General features: G+C 33.1%; 1 long non-coding RNA gene across 2 annotated transcripts; it reads right to left on the reverse strand.

Annotated features, from left to right (window-relative positions):
• Positions 1-8,850: 8,850 nt before the first annotated feature.
• Positions 8,851-15,226, reverse strand: LOC141448059 (uncharacterized). Of its 2 annotated transcripts, none has more exons than XR_012454817.1 (4): positions 14,936-15,226; positions 14,378-14,503; positions 13,198-13,332; positions 8,851-10,551 (listed from the first exon to the last, which is right to left on the reverse strand). It is a non-coding gene; the product is annotated as an uncharacterized lncRNA (long non-coding RNA). The 2 variants fall into 2 exon arrangements; XR_012454816.1 differs by having other exon boundaries at positions 14,802-15,226.
• Positions 15,227-15,431: the final 205 nt, after the last annotated feature.

Here is a 15,431-nt window from a genome sequence, read left to right on the forward strand (position 1 = left end):
CGCAAGGAATAATCCTCATCGACTATCTGGAAAAGGGTAAAACTATTACAGGTGCATATTATTCATCGTTATTGGACCGTTTGAAAACCGAGCTGCAAGAAAAACGCCCACGATTGGCCCACAAAAAAGTCCTTTTCCATCACGACAACGCACCAGCTCACACCTCAGCAGTTGTGGTCGCAAAATTAATGGAAATAGGGTTCCAACTCGTTTCACATCCCCCCCTATTCTCCAGACTTGGCTCCCTCGGACTACTATTTGTTCCCCAATATGAAGAAATGGCTGGCGGGAAAAAGATTTTATTCAAACGAGGAGGTGATTGCAGAAACGAATGGCTATTTTTCAGACTTGGACAAATCCTATTATTCGGAAGGGATCAACAAACTAGAGCAGCGTTGGACGAAGTGTATAAACCTAAAAGGAGACTATGTTGAAAAATAAAAAAGGTTTACCCCAAAAAATTAAGTAGTTTTTATTTTTGCACGGACTTTTCAAACGACCCTCGTATAAAACCATACAAATATTAACTTCATACAAATGTTACCATACAAATATTAAACTTTCACTTATCTTTAAATAAACAGTTCCATGGGGTGCATTCTGAGGTTTCCGTTTGGTTCTGGAATGTACTAGAAGAATGGAAGGACTTTATTGCTTTAATAGATGTTCATCAAGTCTGTCGTATCAACTGGGTATATCGAGATGGATCGGTTGGCCAAATTTAAGTCTGTCACCCCTTTAATCTTCAAGAGCCTGCTTTAATGGTTTGCAGTGCTTCTATTCGTGGACAAGATTCACGCAATACTGCTTAGAGCAGACAATGTGTAAATAAAAAATTAAAATAAATAAATAAAATAAAGTAAATAAAGAGAAAAAAAAAAGAAAACAAAATACTTTTTAGAAGAGCTGATAAAATAAATGTTATTATGAAAATAAACATGATGAAACTAATTTTGGTATTTTTCCTACCTTAATTCTTATAACAGTTTTAATTAAAACCAATTTGCAGCAATGAAATAACTACAATTACATCTGATGCATTATTATCAACCTAATTAACATGGGCTATTAATAGACAATGTAAAGAGTAAATTAACGGGGGCGCCGCCAATTAAAGTATACATTTTTTACCAAAGGATTTTAATTCACATTTCAAGTTAAAAAAAAACGCAACAAAAGACTCGTAAGATTATTAGATGTTTTTAATTTAATTATTAATGGTGAGAACAGAAACCAATGATATCAAAAGGATTATTTTGTTAAAGATCATCAAACAGAAGTGCGTTTTTACTGAAGCAAAGAAAAATATGAAAGAAAAAGGTTGATGAGCTTTAATTAAAAAGTTGAAATTCCATTTCGCAGATTTTCAACTAATTTGGAATTGTAGGGTACGCATACTTTAAAACCCCCCAAAAAATTACTTTTTTTTTTCTTTTTTTATGGTAGTTTTCAGGGAAGGATCGACTTATTCTAAAGTCTCAGAACTACGGTTTTCTTTAAAAAGGGTTTTGACTTATAATATAGAAAATCACTGAAAGCATTTTAATTAATTTTATTCATATAAAAAACACAAAAATTTTCATTAACTCATGGTATCATAAAATTTCATCAGTTAAATGATAAGATGATATAATGCAGTAATAAACCACGATTTGCATCTAACAATATATAAAACTCATTGTAAATTCTTTTAGATTATCTCAAAATTCTGAATATATGTACGAGGGTCGTTTGAAAAGTCCGTGCAAAAATAAAAACTACTTAATTTTTTGGGGTAAACCTTTTTTATTTTTCAACATAGTCTCCTTTTAGGCTTATACACTTCGTCCAACGCTGCTCTAGTTTGTTGATCCCTTCCGAATAATAGGATTTGTCCAAGTCTCAAAAATAGCCATTCGTTTCTGCAATCACCTCCTCGTTTGAATAAAATCTTTTTCCCGCCAGCCATTTCTTCGTATTGGGAAACAAATAGTAGTCCGAGGGAGCCAAGTCTGGAGAATAGGGGGGATGTGAAACGAGTTGGAACCCTATTTCCATTAATTTTGCGACCACAACTGCTGAGGTGTGAGCTGGTGCGTTGTCGTGATGGAAAAGGACTTTTTTGTGGGCCAATCGTGGGCGTTTTTCTTGCAGCTCGGTTTTCAAACGGTCCAATAACGATGAATAATATGCACCTGTAATAGTTTTACCCTTTTCCAGATAGTCGATGAGGATTATTCCTTGCGAATCCCAAAAGACAGTCGCCATAATCTTTCCGGCCGAAGGAACGGTCTTCGCCTTTTTTGGCGCAGATTCCCCCCTTGGTAACCCATTGTTTAGATTGTTCTTTGGTCTCAGGAGTGTAGTGATGTATCCATGTTTCATCCACAGTGACGAAACGACGCTTAAAGTCCTGCGGATTCTTCTGGAACAGCTGCAAACCGTCCTTGCAACACTTCACACGATTTCGTTTTTGGTCAAGCGTGAGCAATCGCGGCACCCATCTTGCGGATAGCTTTGTCATGTCCAAATGTTGATGCAAAATATTATGTACCCGTTCATTCGAGATGCCCACAGCACTAGCAATCTCACGCACCTTCACTCTTCTGTCATCCATCACCATATCATGGATTTTATCAATGATTTCTGGAGTAGTAACCTCAACAGGGCGTCCAGAACGTTCAGCGTCACTTGTGCCCATATGGCCACTCCGAAAATTTTGAAACCACTTATAAACTGTTCTAATCGAAGGTGCAGAGTCACCATAATGTTTATCAAGCTTCTCTTTAGTCTCCTGAGGCGTTTTGCCTTTCATAAAGTAGTGTTTAATCAACAGACGAAATTCTTTTTCGTCCATTTTTTGAAAATCACTCGACTTCCTTGATTCAAACGAATGCCAAACACAAAGAAATAGACCGATCTGGCTGAAACTTGGTGTGTGTTCTTCCAAGAGATGCTACTAACTAAACATAACCTCGATACGCGCCAGTAGTGCTTTCTCTCTGACTTTGCACGGACTTTTCAAACGACCCTCGTATATGATGACAAGAATAAATGTATACAGATAATTTAGAAATATGAAGACCATACTATTCAAAGCAGTCTACAATGAACAACCAGGAAACTGAAATAAACTTATTTACATTTCTAAATATTAGATTATGTTTTATTTTTATACGGTCACGTCTAATACGTCAGATAGTTCGCAAATTATAAAGGAAACGGAATCTAACAGATAAGGAAATAAATATATGGTACAATGATTGTAGAATTTGAGACAACATTTGTTCCATTTTTGAGAATGTTCCTGGATGATAATTTTGTAGTAAAATTTAAATAATCTACGAAAATCTAACACGTTTTCGACTCACGTATTTAATCAGAGAATTGTCAATTATAGACGAGCAGTTTTTGTAGGGACAATTTACAAGTTTTAACCTCAACAAATGGATTAAAGAAAACATTGTGAAGATTGTTGAATTCACTTCTAATTGTTATAGTTCAATAGTTTTTCAAAACTGAAATGTTCGTTGACTAAATTTCCCTACAACAAAGGGCTTTTGTGGAAAATCAGATGTCTCACTAAAAAAATTCAAGTTCTACTATTACATTGATGGTAATTCAGTAAAATAGCACTTTAGAGGAAGCATATTACGTTCTTCCTGCTTCGACTTCTTCTTTTTATCTTGGCGCTAGAATAATCGTAAGTGGGTTCAGTTCATCTAGCAACCATTATCGGTCAGCTGAAGCTAGAGTATCCTCCAGTTTCGCACACATAGCTATCGCAGGGAGCTCCTACTTTATATTTTATTTGGATACCTCTAAAGAATTTTTCATTTTTCTCAAAAATGGTACAGTCCATTCTCTCTAATTAGAATTTAATTACATATATTTAATAAAGTAATACGGCTACTAAATTAGACGTCGCAGACGGAGGCGATTAGCAAACGTACTTCACTATAAATCTCTTTTATTAACTATTAGATAAAATCAAAGGCCTAGACCTGGAATCGAACCACAATACATCTTAGCTTTGCGGGCCTCGCTTCAAACCGGTCGGCTATCGTGGCGCCTAGTTACTCACGAATATATCTATAACTTGTATTTATTTTATAAAAGGCGCCAATCACTGATATCATATCTCCTTTTATCTGTCAAAGAATATCTGTTTGTTTAAAGGTTAATGAATTTGAGGGATTCAAATATTGTTTCCATGGTATTGTAGTCATCATAGTCTAGTCCGAAAAGCGATCTACATGAAACTCTGAATGAGTCTGAAGTCAGGCAGTTAGTCAAGATGTCAGTTAGTTGAGAGTAACGTGCCATACCGTCATTAATAGCTCACCTATCTGTGTACCACAGCAACTAGGCATTCTAATGTATATGCCCTAATGCATTTATTATTATGTGAAATTGATTTTAAGGGTAATAAAATATTTATAAATTAGTGGGTTATTGGTAAAAATATTGTTCCAATTTAAGAGGACGGATTATGAGTCTTCTAGTGGGATCAATAATGTTGACAATTTTATAAATTTTTTCGGTAGAGAAAAAAATTGCCACTTTTATTTGAATTATTCTTCTAGGAAATTTTTTATAGAGCACTTCTGTAGGAGAGAAGACGTAAGCATCCCTGTAATGCACCATTTCAGTGAAATGTACAGTTTTTTAAAAAAAAAGTTTGTAAGAAGTGAAAATTTTCCCAAAATTTGGATTTTGAAGAAAATGAATGAGTTAATACCTTTCTTGTTACAAAAACTAGCGTGGGTGTTCACAACTGTTTTTATTTTTCGAATTAAGATCATTTTTTGGAAAACCTAATTTTTAAAATCTATCATAATTGCAATTATTGATTTTAATGCTAGTAAGTGGCTATAAAAAGGGTTCAACAAACTGATAAACAGCAGTTAAAATGCCATATTGCATTGTTCTAACAATTTATCTGAATTTATATTATTTGATTTTTCCTCATAATAAATGAACGCTGATGCAGCGAAAATATTAAATAACAAACGAAGTGAGTACAAACAATAATGAAGGTCACCAATAATTAAACACTGAAGATGGTAAGTTAGTTTAAAAGTGTCTAAAAAAAGAAAATAAATAGAACCTGCGTCAACAGTACAATCTGTCATCATTGTCTATCTTTTAATTATTATTTTGCACAGGTGGATGGCTGTTCGTTGCGCATAACTGATATTAAAAATAAGGAAGCACGTACTTGTAAATTATGCCTGTGCGTATGCCAACTAACACACGCCTACTAACCGATTATGTAACAGGCTAATGAAGTAATCGTACGTTTTCAAAATTCGAATCAAACATGTAAGTATTTTGAGAAGTAAAAAGGCGCCACAGTAGCGGAGCATTTAGAGGGGCGCGGCCTGCTATGTAAGTTGGTGGGTTCGGCTCTCGGTCTTTGACCTTCGTTTTTATTTAATGTAATTATAAAAGAATTATAAATAAACATTTAATAGCGAATCTCCTGCCGTCTAAGTAACTTGATCGGTAGTTTTGGACGTAAACACCCCACTGAAAAACAGGAGATTCTGCAGCAAAAAGAGAGAGACGAACCACGAGAAGGCGCGTCAACATCTAAGGTTATTGGCGGCCGGAGTTTTTTTTCAGTGCACTGTCGGCCTCCGGACAGTGTTCTCTCGTTACAGACAACACTGTCCATCACCGGACAGTGAGCTGTAAGAAGCTCCAAGGAAGAGAAAATCTAAGGGTCAGCAGCTGGATTCGAACCCGGGACAAAAATCAATGTTATTATTCACTAAACGGACTTTTTGAGGGAAGCCTGACTACTCAAAATACTGCCTTAAAATAAATTTTAATGAAAAGTATTTCAAAATAAGTCTGCCACAACGAACTCAGAATTTTAGCATTATATTTAATTCTCAACAATACCGTAAAATTTACCTATGTAGGAACACTTCCTAGGCGAAAGTAGCCTTTCCCAGTGGAAACGCGGGCTTGAGGAGGGCATTTGATCAGTAAAAGTCTTTGAAATTATCGGGTGATGGTATAGGATATACTCTCTCTTGGGTAGGAGGGTTGTAACGGCTTTGAGAAGGATGTCCATCCCATTTTGCTGTTTCCCCGTGTGGTTCAGCAGGTGTTGGGGCTGTATATTTCCTTCTCGGGGGAATTAGGGAAGTTTTTTTTACAAAATGAATCCCAAGATTTCTTAAATGCAGCAGAATATCTTTTGTAATTTTTATTTTATTTTTACAAGTGCATGTCAAATAAATTTAATATAAAATAAATTTGATAGAAGTTTAAACGTTGTAAATAATTTTAACAATTTCAAGGTTCAGTAGAACTTGTATGTTTTACATACAAAAATTTCAGACATGTATGTTTGTCAATTTCGTTAATGAACAACTTGTTTTTGCAGTCATTGAGAAAAATCAATATTGATTTAAGATAAACATGAAAACAATTCATTTCATTCAAAAACCACAGATGAGTTTACAAATATCTGTTGGATATCTAAATATAGTTTTTTTTATGTACAATTTCAAATGTTTTATGTATATTTATACTTATACTAAAACGTAATTATATGGAGAATGTTTATCATTCGAGTTTATTAAAAAAGTAATTTATTGAATTTTAATATAATTTCGTAATGTGATAATCAATAATTATATTTCAAAAAAGCTGATTGTTTATTGAAAAGGTAAGAGACGATTTACTTTAATACGATCTTAAAAGAAAATGTTAAATTCCTAATTTACTTACTAATATTTCACGATTTGAGCAAATTTAATTTCACTTCAGAAATTAAGCATTTTGACATTATTTATCTAAACACAAAAGAAATTTGATTTATTTATTTATTAATCATCGCTAGATAAAAAAAAAGAATGTGAATAAAGAAAAATTGCTGGAACTCATACCAGATAATGCCGTTTCGAAACCATAGTTGTGGAAGTCTTTATGAATTGACCTTCTTTTTACTTTTTTTTTTTTTTTTAACGAAAACTATTTCGCACAGTAACTAAGGAAACCACTTACAACATTTACGTGATAGGACCATAAGATTCTTAGTCGATTGCCTCATCTACCTTACGTTTTCGCTAGAAGTACTTCGGCTACTTTTAGAAACATAATTTTTGGGAATGTGAGGGATTGGCTCACAGTCCCTTAGAGTAGTGGTGATCTTGGCCTCCTCTAGGGCTCTACGCCTGCCTTTAAAGCTCTCTTAGAAGGATCGCTTCCTAGGGAAGGAAGGAAGCCCTAGGTTGTGTACTATTTGTGCTCTTTGAATTGCGTGTATTGTGTAAGGTATGTAAGTGTGAGTTTACTGATCTGGTGAGTGTGCATGGTGTACTGTGCTGTGGTTACCCGTGGGGACGCTACTCCCCAGGTGTCTGCATGCAACAGACACCCCTTGCGGGGGAATTATCGTTTTATGGGACTAAAAATAATACTCCAGCCAAGATTTTCCTCATGGGGCATTGCCGACTCAGCGAACGCCTAAAGAAGTTTGGGTCTAGAACGCGATGGTACTCTTGAAGAGTCTGTGAGAAGATGTAGCAAACCCACGTAACTGCTTCTGCGATGACACTATTCAAGTAAGATTCATAAACCTAGGTAATAATGACCAATGTAATGAATGCTGGACATAACTCTCAGATTCGTCATCTGGACCTGACCAATTACAAATCAGTGAATGTTCAATTTATTTAAAAAAAGTTTAATCCTCAGAGAAAACTCTGGGCATAATTTAATCAAATTCTAAAATCATTTGGAGATACTTCCTGGATATTTCAAAGGTGTAATAGTTCCTCTGCGTCCTCTCACTTGACCTAGATCTATTTGAAAAAATATTTCTTTAACAGTATATTAATAACATATTTTGTTTAACATATAATTTTGAAAACACTTTTTTCAAGTATCATCTGGTGTTAACCAGATTTTTCCACTAATCTTTATCTCATATGCCATTTTTCTCTCTCTCATTTAAACGAGCGAAAATTTTAATTAAAATGAAATGACGTAATTTAAAGATTGAAATGTCGAAGGCGATTAGTCATAAAGTATTATTTTGTATGATACACAAACTCTTAAAAAATATATTTTGACATAATTGAGAATAAAAATGGAAGTTTTCTACAAATGAAAGCTTTTTTTTTTCGAGGCGACGATTGGTGAATGTGGTGATGAACTAAAGTTTGCTAGAATTCAAAATTCATTAATTTCTGAAGCTTTGAGTACACCTAGCGTCGCCAAAATCCCTGAAGAACTGTCTAGTCTTGTGGAACATTGACGCAGAATTTGAAATGCCCGAATTTTTGAATATCTTTGACATCTAATTTTGGTTGGATTATTTTTTAGTTCAATTTTATGAAAAACTAAAACAGGCTCATTTAGTTATCCATTAAATTATTACTATAATAATCAATACAGGAAGATTAGGGTTAATGAGCTATAATGATCCAAAATAATTAAAAATTATCAGAACTGTCTTTAAGAGACTGATAAACACAATTAATTAGAAAGCCATTTTTGTACTTAAAATGTGTAAATTTATGTAATTTATCAGGTGTTGGTGTGCGATGAAATACGAATACTCAAATAACTTTACAGTAATTAACGTCGTACTACATTTGTTTTGTTTTTTTAAACTATTTTGAGCGAAAAAATCGTTAAAGTCAACAAAGTTTATAACGTGAAATGGAATTTTCGTTTAACGAATATTCCTCAAGTTTGGAGTTTTACTTACCTCTAGTTAAGGCGTTAAAAATGTTGCAATAGGATTAAGGCTCTCATAGTATTTAAATATCCCTTTCAAAGAAAGCTTTCCTCACCTTAATCACACCTGACAAGAAATTTCCAAGGAAAATATTTCCAATTATACGAAATTGATTCTAAGAATTGGATTGTTACATTTTTACATGTTTATTTACTTATTTACAATACGGGCAATCACCCAGTTACAATGAAATAAATTTAAAGTAATTTATAAATAACATAAACTATCTAAACAACTGCTATTATTATTTTAGAGTTAACAAATTTTCTTATAAAACAGAACTTGTATATAAATTCTGCTGCACAAGAATTATAGATTCGTAATTATTACTATTGTTTGTTACTTTCGGTGATTTGTTCTTAATGATGGTTGCTCGCTGGTAACTATCGATTTGTTAACTGTTATTGCTAGAAGTTTAACTTAGCATTGACCTGATTGACTAAATTGCCTTCGCAGCGCCATTGTCTTCTTTTCCTACTGGAACTTATAGTAGTTATTAAAAATATAGTGGTGGAGACAATGGATATTCACCTAAGGGAAAGGTTACGGTTGCAAGGTCTACCTGATAGAACGGATATTGGTATAACCTATGTAACCCGGTGAAGATTAGACAGGGAAGTCAATTGCGTAACCGCAATGACAGTATAGTTACAGCAATGTGGGCGTTTTAATTTCATTTTGCTAATTGTAGAGATAAACTGTGTGGGTGTTCACAACAGATTACTTGACGAAAATATAACGTCAATGTGCTTCACGCTAATGTGCAGCATACTGAATTATATTCCCCATACTTGTGTCTACCTTAGGGAGGAGAAAAATACATTCACAGACCCGCGCACATAGAGGGCTTCACTAGAGCTTTTGATGACGTATTATTTCATCCCTTCCTAACACGATTAATTCTCCCATGAAACACTTAAGTCCCTTACCAATTAGGTCATCATTGATTTCCACTTGAACAGTTTTCATTACCTTCAAGCTACATAATCGGGAATCAACATTTCTAGAGAAAATTGAGCAATATTTCAAAAGAAACACATGCAATGTAATAATCCTTTATCACGATCAGTACGCCCGGTTTACTCTGGTCTTCATATCTGAAGTGGATTCAGCTGTTATCAGTGTAAGCAACACGTGTAACTATGAGCGCGTCATAACCTCATTTAGCTGATTATCATGGGTCCATTCTTCAATCACAGGTGCGCCTAGTCCCAGTAATGTGGGAATTAATAAAACTTACTATCAACAGAGTGCAGTTGACTGATACTATTTTGGTTTCCGTCATACATAGTTTACGCAATTAAATTATCACATTTTAAATAAGAGAATGTAAAGGCAGATCCTCTTAAGAATCCCTTTCAATTTAAATCTTACTGACAGTAAGAAATTAAACGTTTCGAAGCCCCTCGATAAAAAATAAAAGCCCAGTGTGGATGTGTGCTACAGTCTAGTTTAGAGAATGAAAAATTGCAAGAACTTAAATTAAGAAAGCTCTACATAAAATTTGGCCTCGAAATGCTTGAAGTACAACTTTACTTACTTGTATGCACAGTGACCATTACTTTTTATGAGGGCTGGAAAAACCAACATATTGGTATGCACAGTTACAGTTGGCTCCTAATGCCTTAATTTCCCAATACATTGGAGGAAAAGAACCAGCTCTATCTTTTCCCAATATACAATTTGAAGAATAGCGCAGCCTCTTTCACTTCTTTCTTCATCATGGCTGCCACTCATCTGCTACCTTCTTCTTCATGGCTTCCATGAGATAAGGATATCTTGAGCGCTGCGTACTGGCTTATACCTTCCTAGAACAACACAATGGTATCTGCTTCGGCATGTGACTTCGTTATTTATTGTGCGAGTGGTTTACATAGTTTTGTAGTGATGATAGTGTTTGTGTGAGTAAATAAGAACTAAGGTAGAAACTATAGAGTCTCTCTCTGCATCCTATATTTTTATTTTATTCTTTCTAATGAATCTGTAAATGCTTCATAGCGCTTCAGGATTCATTATGGTTAAAATACTTTTAGCGCTACAACACTACTTAATATATTTTTTACTTTATGACTTCTTTTTTTTTCAAATACTAAAACGAATTTGCCTAAGCTTGGTACAACATTGCCGCCCAATAGGCCTACTTTTGTTAAAATCCTCTCTCCAGTAAAATTCAATTAGAAATACTTCTGAGTGATTGTACCGCTTCCTTTTTATAGTAATATATGCATATTACTTATACATATTTACTGGAATGGCAAGTTTTACGAATGCTGCATTTCTAGATTTTTTTTATTAAAATTTTTAACTAAATTAGTTGCGAAAATTCCGACCACGAAGAAAATTCACTTTGGCACTATGAAAATTGGACTACGAGAATTCATGGTCGGTTACAATTCTTTCAAATAAGAGGGTAAAGAGAAAAACAATAAACTAGTAATATAATTTCCCATGTCACCTCATCACCTAAACAGCTGTATAGTCAGTAAAAATTCCATGTTTTGAAAAAAAGGATTAAATAAAATTTAACAATTGCAGTGAATCAGTGATAAGTGATTTTTACATTTCTGATTATTTTTGAGTGTTTTCATGATTTTTCAAGGCCACAAATTGCGTCTTTTAAAAATCAAATATACTTAAAAAATTTGCTTCTTTAAACAACAGAAATGTGCATAAAATTTAAAACAATCAACGATAAGATTCTCAGTTTAAATTTATTGAGAATTTTGTTTTATTTTTCACTTAAACCAACTGGCGAAGATTATTTATTCAAAACAAATAATGATTGTAGGAGCGTTAAGTTTGAATTATTAATATTGTGTTCTATTGTTTCTGTTTCAAGGACCCGGGAGTGATCGCTTTGAACTTTGCTATATTTATAGTGTTCATTTATTGTGTGAGAGAAACGCGGACAGAATTTGCAAAGGCATTCTTTTAAACAATAACTTAAAAAGAAAAAAAAACCTATTCTGGAAATTGACTTAGGACTCACCCACGACATTAGTAGTACAAGCGAGACTTTGGTCCTAACCAAATAGGGTGGTAATTGACCGAGGAGTTGAACTGGAAGAACTGAAGAATGTACGATGACCTTTGCTATTTGCCTCTGTGCAACAGAAAGTCACGAAGAAAATATTGGCAACGCCAAGTTGTTAGGTTGGGTATGTCTTAAATGATCCTGAAGTTGAGGTATGAAAATGAGTTCAATTAGCGCCTCTACTTTATTATCCAGATATCCTACAGAGGGCTTATAACCGAGACATCCATAATCGAAATAGAATAGAGGCAAATAGTTGTCTTTTTTGAGAGCAGAGAAGTTGCTGGTTGATGATTTAATGTTCTAAGTATAAGAATAGAATAGTTGACGTTTGGAGCAAAATGGCTCTTCCACATTGCTGTTGGATTAAAGATAACACCGAAATTATTGATGGATGAGAATGAAGTACTCGATCGGGAGGTGATCAAAGAAAAGAGCAGCAAGATCAGCATTCTGTATCTGATTTCCCTAGTTCATGAATCTCTGATGGATGATTTCAACAGTCTCTAGCAATTTCCTATTAACCATAAACTTATAACGCCACCTAGCCAACAGAATTGAAACAGATACCAAGATACAGCTTTAATTACTGATTCGACAGATTTACCAGAATCATCCCAGTAATTCGAGAAGGCAGTTTCGTTGCCTCTTCAGCCCGAACTCATTACAATATTCATAACTACCACATTTCTTCTCAATTAACAGGCCATTATAATAAAAATTTTCCTAATACAATATTAATTAAAGTGAATTAAAAAAAAAAATAACAGATTTCAACACGAAAAGTTCACCCATTTCCTGTTTGTGTTAAAAAATGTAAATTATAATTCATGCAATGCTTAAGAAGGAAGGAAATTACCTATTCACGGTTATTATCAGTTTTAATCTTGTTTTTCCGTAAATAAATTTACTTAGAATAAATGTTATTACTGATTGAAGGACATAATTATGGAATTCTAAAGAACATGAGTAAAAATGGACTTCTATTTATTATACATGGAACTCTATTCTAATTAGAAATTATTTTTCAGAAAAATGTATACCGAGAGATTTCTGGTTTCTTTTGGGAGTAGAATTTTCCTTTAATTTTAAGTTTTCTTTTTCCTTAACATTAAGAACTTTTACTTCTTTAAATTACTAATCCATTTTAATCTTTATTACTTTTTTATGGCAGTTTAATTGCCGACAATTGCGTGTTATGAGAAATGTTTGTTTATGTAATTAATATTGGGGCGATTACTAGCACTTTTCCTCTATGACTTTCTCTTTATTGTAAAAAACTGTTGCTCCGAAGAACAGAGTGAAATTTAAGGGTTTGCAACTTTTTTTACATATTCTAAGGATTGCTTGTTTTTGTTTTAGTTTTAAAGATATGTAAATAAAATTTGTTTTTTTAAAAAAATTGGTATAAAATGCTCACTTTTTTTTTAGATGCTTTAAAATGCCTTTTTTTTCTCCTTAGATTCTGCCTGGATTTATGCCTTCAGTTACTCAATTGCGATACGTCAGTATGAAGGAAGAAACTTACTCATTATCGTACTTAGTCTCTGATTATCTAAAAATAAATATATAAGGAAACATTTAAGTTAGATACAATGAAAAAATCAATCAATTCAAACCGTGAAGGTTATTCAGAATTTTTGTTAAGATGTTATGTTATGCATTCGATATGTCAATATAAACAATATATTTAAAATTGTTCACATTCAACAACAACATTTAGGTCAATAATAAAAAAAGAAAAAGAAAAATGACATTTCCTTATCATAGTTGACATGTTTTGCTAAAGGGTAAAAGCATAATAACAAAAAAATTGAATGCATGATAAAAATAATTATAATAATAATGAAGGAAACGTTAGAAAAAATAAAATAATGAAATATATACAAGAAAAATGTATATATAATATATAAAAGAAACATTTAGGTGGAATGATATTATATAAGACTCTCATATTACTCTAACTTAAAATTTAATTCCGGTGATTTGAAACTTTTTCCGTAAAAGTTTAATCAAACAATTTGAAACCAAAATTAGATTGTTGTAACAAACAAGATACATCCTGAGATAATGTAACCAAACAAGAAAAAGAGGAAAAACCACAGAAAAAAAGCAAATCATAATAACCGTAAAACAAATGATCGCATTAAAAATAAAAAAACATTTCGTGGAACAAAAATTATAATAGTTACAATGAAATACAAGAGATTTCACTGTCGACAGATGATTCACCAAGCACAGCACAGCAATTATCACAGATAACTACGTGGTAAAATACAATCCGGGCCCAATGGCCTTGTGCCTGAAACAAGATCTTGTCCTCTCACACATTCAAACAAACAACTCTAATATCAAGTTTACCTTAATGAAAAATATACTATTTCGTCAAGCGTGACGGCACTGTTCTTTCTAACTAAGCAGAATGAGTCATTAAATGATCTACTCTGGTGGAATCCCGGCAAATTTTCAGAATACCAACATTATGTAACATTGAAGAAGAAAGTTCTGCAAGTATTCTAACTTTTGAGACTTCTACTCTTTACATAGTTGATGAAACAGAGTGTTAAAGTTTCACTTTAAGAGGTTGGGGTAATCATTACCTGGCTTCTTCTCCTTGAATATTCTGTGGACAGCTCCAACCAAATTGACACACAATTCAATTCTTTGCAGCTTTAACTCCTCGGGGTTATTCTTACAGCTTCAAGATATTGCAAACCAAGGAATTTCTTGAACATAATTTTAATAGTTTATTTGTAGGGCATAAAAACTATCACATTTAAGTGGGAAATTCAAACCAAGAGCAATTTATTGTAATATTTTTCGGATCAAAAAAATCTTAATTAAGTGATACTCATTATTTCTTAATAAAGACGGTTCTTTACTATTGTTACGCGCATTATTCTTTGATAAAGATGGTTTTTTACTATTGTTACGCGCATTATTCTTTAATAAAGATGTTTTTTTTACTATTGTTACGCCCATTACTTAGAATCATTAAAAATAATACCTAATTATTCTGTTTACCTTTAGAGAAGAAGGTAAATAATACTTATTAATAATAAACCGGAAAGCAAAGACAAAAATATGTGGTGTGAACACTTTTAAGACTTTCTCTTTCTACTATTCTCAACCTTCCAAATTAAAAGAAAGCTATACACCTCTTCATAGAATGGAATTTCTGGAAAAGTGTATCCAGCAAAAACTGTACATTTATGTGTTCGTCATCACCATACAATGTTTAAAGAAAATCGTACGAATAGCGTTTGCGCAAAAATCTTAAGAAACGGAAAATTCACTGGCAAATTTTCTTCACCAATTTCTTATTCCACATTAGAGCTAAACTAATATTTTGAAAAAAGCAAGCCAGTAAAATTAACAGTAAGGATACTTTGGAAAAAAAACCTAGTCACACTGCTCCTGGAGTCAGTAATACATAAGTGGAGGGTTACAATCAGGTTACTTCAATGGCGGTCTGGTTCACTGCCTTTTTGATTGAGTTTTGACCTGTTAGGTATTTTGGTGTGTAGTTTTTTGTCTGTAATTTTTATTTATTCATAATTAATTAAAACAATAATCTCAAAATACATGTATCATGTCTATTATACTTCTTTGGTTTTTGATATTTTTTCCAAATCCTAAGGTCAAACAAACGGT

This window comes from Rhodnius prolixus, unplaced genomic scaffold (genome assembly GCF_049639745.1).
Source record: "Rhodnius prolixus isolate KJV_2025 unplaced genomic scaffold, Rpr scaffold_13, whole genome shotgun sequence".
NCBI classification, from domain to species: Eukaryota; Metazoa; Arthropoda; class Insecta; order Hemiptera; family Reduviidae; genus Rhodnius; species Rhodnius prolixus.